The 4,873-nt window shown below is 39.3% G+C and overlaps 1 pseudogene; it reads right to left on the bottom strand.

The window, feature by feature from the left end:
- Positions 1-2,304: 2,304 nt before the first annotated feature.
- Positions 2,305-2,869, bottom strand: LOC102840820 (annotated as a pseudogene).
- Between the last annotated feature and the right edge of the window lie 2,004 nt (positions 2,870-4,873).

Raw genomic sequence — 4,873 nt, 5'->3', positions numbered from 1 at the left:
ACAACAACAGGCACTTTAGTGGAGTCCTGGGGTGACACTTCAGGATAATTCACTGAACCACAAGATCGGTTTGAATTGCAAGGTCGGTGGTTCAAGCTCTCCAGCCGCTCCTCGGAAATCCTAAATAAGTTTGCTATGAGTCAGAACTGACTCGATGGCACTTACCAACCACAACAACAGGCACTTTAGTGGGCCCTTTGCTGTTATGCTGTTAAGTGCCTTTGAGTAGGTTCTGACTCATAATGAGCCGGTATAGGGTTTCCAAGGAGCAGCTAATGATTAGCAGTACAGTGCTTATTCTACAGTGTCACACCAGGACTCCATAAAAAAGAATGTTAGGCATTATATTTTATGACTATGTTGGTATAAAGACAAAAATTAATATATATTAATTATTATATATTCATTAATGTTACTATTTTTAAAGAACAAAACAGGTCTATTTATATTGGTCTGCCTGATACAGTTGGCACAGGACCGGGCAGTGTTATGTTCTGTTATGCATAGAGTCGTTATAAGTTGGTACTGACTCGATGGCATCTAACAACAATGACAACAACATATAATTTATATATATTTTATTTGAAATTATCAAGAAGACTTACATAGCTCAATGTGTCACTTGAAAACACTCTTGCTTGAATATATTACTGAGCAAAATACAAAAACTGAAGCACAAACACCCCCCCCCTTTTTTTTTTTTTTAATACAAAATGTCTACCTTTACATTTCCAACCCGCACAGTCAGTCCTGATTTTTTTAAGCCTTTATTGTGAATTATGTGATAGTTTACATGGGAGATCATTAGCTTTACATCCATCCTATCTTATTTTGTTTCATTGCAATGATTACAATTCCCTGCATGCATCATCAAACAGCCAAAGGGTACACCCCGCAAGCCTGCCCCCGGCAACACCCTTCTTTTTTACTTGTATTTGGAGATAAGTAGGGAGACACTACTTGGTTTTGAAAAGCAGGCCTTCCCTTCAGGCCTGTCCACAGAAGTGTAAACCATGTAAATGAACCCTCCATTACCAGTTGTCAGATCACATCTAGGTCACCTGTGATTTCTCAGGTCAGGAACACATATCTGTCCATATACCTGGGAATGTTTGCTGTACAACAGCTATATTCTAGTTCTTGGCAGGCAGGATTGAAGAAATATTTGGAACAAGTTCTCCATTCTATTTAGAACAAATCACTAGTATTCCCTTAAATAGCAGGTTGCGGTAGAAAGATACTTACAGCCTGGAAATGATCTTTCTCACTTTGGCTCATTTTGAGCTTTTATTTGTGGTTTACATAGTTGTTTGAGTCATTTGTTTATGCTGCAATAGTGCCCTACTGCATTAAAGCCCAATATAGTTATTATTCCTTCAACATCTGCATTTTCAAGTTTTACATATGCTCTATTATATCCACGGTATGTCAGCAGTTCTTGACTATTAAAACAAACAAACATAAATGATTAACTCCTAAAAACGCAGATGTCTATAAGTACAACAGTATTAGATGGTAATATAGACAATGAGGAAAGAAAAGAAAACACATCCATGTGTAGGAAATGTGACTCAAGGCTTTGGATTTAAAAACAACTTTCCAGAGAAGCCTACTATAATGGAATTTCCAGAAAACTTTCTTTGTGCCCTAACAAGGATGTGAAAAACCCCAATGAAAGTTTTGAAATGTATGGTTATGAGATGCCATAGTGATGATCAAGCAGTTGGAGGCAGAAGGATGAATTGTCTTCCATTTAGCTATAGCTTTTGTTTAGCATAGCCTCTTTAGCTGTTGATCTAACAGTAAAAATCACTGATGTGCCAGAAGTTCTTTGAAGAAAGTTGTTGTTGTTTGAATCACGGATCTTAAAGAATTGTTGTTGTTAAGTGCGATCGAGTCGATTCCGACCCAAAGTGACCCTGTATAGGGTTTTCGAAGAGCAGCTGGTGAGCTTGAACCGCCGACCTTGCAGTTCAAACAGCTTTGCAGTCTGGCGCATTAACCCTCAGTGCCACACCAGGACAACAAAGTACTCAGCATGCATTATTTGTCTATCAAGTTCACCAGTCGCTCCTTGGAAACCCTATATAGGGTCACTATGGGTCAGAACCGACTCGATGGCACTTAACAACAACAGTCAGTAAAAAGGTTTCATGCCTAAGGAAATTTTGTAATGGTAAAATGACTCTAAGACAGATATAATGACAAAAGAAGATTACAAAGTAGAGAATATAAAAGAATCCAGACAATGTTATTGGATCAATAGTATTCCACGAAGCTTGAAAATCTGTTTATTTGAAAGCACTAGTAAAATATCACTTGTTTATAAACCACTGTAAGTGGTGTGAGTGTGAATTTCCACTCTGACCTCCAACGACCATTCCAGAAGAGTTTAAGTTGACACTGGTGACTTTCAACACATGCACCAACAGTCTGTTATCCATCTATAGTTCTAGCGTAAACAATCCAGAAGCCGTTGGAATGGTGATCTTACACGGAGGTCTTGGAACACTGTCCTAGGATTCTTTCCAAGACTTCAGGCCTCCATCTGCTTCCTCTGGTTGTGGGTCACTTGTTTCTTTCTGTAAGCGATCAAATTTAAAGGAAAGTTTGCTTCTTGGATCTACCAATCTGCTATTACCCAAGTCACCATGTTCTGTAATTAAGACCTGATCTTCATAACCTTCTGTCATCACAGGTGTGAAGTGAACCATGTTATACTGGGCAAATGTACTTCCCCTCCCTGAGGAGATTGTAGTTGAACGTCATGAAGCAGTTCATAAAATTCTCCTGGAGGTTTATGAGTGATGAATTTAGCAGTCATGTTTACCTTCTCCTCATTTGGCACATAATCATCAAAGTAGGCCATCTAGGGATGCCTATATTCATTATTATTATAATACACAATCTTTCATTGGATTTTAAAAGATATTAACCTAAAAATATTTTGCCAGCCTCTGAAAGTGTTGGGGTCTTAGATACTGTGCCTTTTGTACCTAATGGGTGTCAGCCCTGCTGAGAAGCGAGTACCTCTCACCTGAAGAGGTATTTTCATCTCAAAAACAAACAAATGCAGGTTAATATCTTTCTTAAAAAACAACAGCTTTAATGTTTATGGCCTGTACTTTAATGTTTATTGCTTGTATTGGGTGACCTGAACATAGACAACATCTAGACCTACAGGAACTGAGAACTTCATGTAAGGCTGGGAAGTTAGAGGGAATAGAGGTAAATACTGTTATACCCTCAATCCAGCAATAACAGTGATCTACGGGTAAATATACCACCACCACTAAGGAGCTCTGGTAGTGTAGTGGTTACGAATCGGGCTGCAAACCTTAAGGTCAGCAGTTCGAGACTACCAGCCGCTCTGCAGGAGAAAGATGAGACTTTCTGCTCCAGTAAGGATTTACAGCCTCGGAAACCCTGTACAGGGTCGCTATGAGTCAGAACCGACTCGATGGCACTTAACAACAGTAACAACATACCACCACCACTTGTCTGCCACTTTGGCATTCTGTGGTGGCTTGTGTGCTGCTGGGATTGTGGAAGCTATGCCACCAATGTTTTAAATACCGGCAGGGTTACCCATGGTAGACAGGTTCCAGCAGATCTTCCAGGCTAAGACAGACTAGACAAGGAGAGGAGAACCACTTCTGAATGGGTAGTCACTAAAGCCCTTATGAAAAGCAGTGGAGCATTGTCAGATATAGTGCTGGAAGTTGAGCCCCTCAGGTGGGAAGGCAATTAAATTATGACAGGAGAAGAGTTGTCTCCTCAACATAGGCTTTTATTATCATGATATTTATATGTCCAGTGGTGAGGATTTTTATTTCCTTTACATTAAGTGCAATCCATACTGAAGACTGAAGTCTTTGATCTTCATCAGTACACATTTTAAATCCTCTTCACTTCTAGTAAGCTAAGTTGTATCGTCTGCATATCACAAATTGCTAATTAGTCTTCCTCCAATCCTAACGCCACATTCTTCTTCATTTAATCCAGCATCTTGGATTATTTGTTTAGTGCATTGAATAAGTATGGTGAAAGAATACAACCCTTTCCTGATTTTAAACCATTCAGTAGCCCCTTGTTCTGTTCGAACAATTGCCTGTTGGTTTATGTGCAGGTTCCTCGTGAGCACAATGAAGTGGCGTGGAATATCCGTTCTTCACAGTGTTATCCATAGTTTGTCATAATCCACACAGTCAAAAGCCTTTGCGTAGTCCATAAAGCACAAATAAACATCTTTCGGGTCTTCTCTCCTTTCAGCCAAGATCCATCTGACGTCAGTAATGATGTCCCTGGTTCCACCATCTCTTTGGAATCCGGCTTGGATTTCTGCCAGTTCTCTGTCCATGTATTGTTGCAACCTTTTAAATCTATCTTCAGCAAACTGTTACTTCCATGCGATATAAATGATATTGTTCAAGGGTTTCTGCATTCTGTTGTGTCACCAACCTTTGGAATGGGCACAAATAAGAATGTCTTCCATTAGGTTGGCAGGTAGCTGTCGTCTACAGTTTTTGGCATAGATGAGTGAGTGCCTCCAGTGGTGCATCCATTTGTTGAACGATTTCAATTCCTGGTTCCTTGTTTTTCACCAATGCCTTCAGTAGAGTTTGGACTTCTTCCCTTAGTACCATTGGTTTTTGATTGTATGTCACCTCTTGAAATGGTTGAACATTGGCCTTTTTTTTTTTTTTGGCACAGTGTCTCTGTATTCTGTCCTTCTTCTTTTGTTATTTTCTATATATCATTCAATATTTTGCCCATAGAATGTATTTCAAGTCAAAGCTTGACTTTTTTTTTTTTTCTCTCTTTTAGCTTGAGAAATGCTGAGCGTGTTCTTCCCTTTGGTTTTCTAATCCCA

This window comes from Chrysochloris asiatica, unplaced genomic scaffold, assembly GCF_000296735.1.
Source record: "Chrysochloris asiatica unplaced genomic scaffold, ChrAsi1.0 scaffold00042, whole genome shotgun sequence".
NCBI lineage: Eukaryota > Metazoa > Chordata > Mammalia > Afrosoricida > Chrysochloridae > Chrysochloris > Chrysochloris asiatica.
Note: the sequence above shows the minus strand (reverse complement) of the source record. Positions and strands in the feature narration are given on the sequence as shown.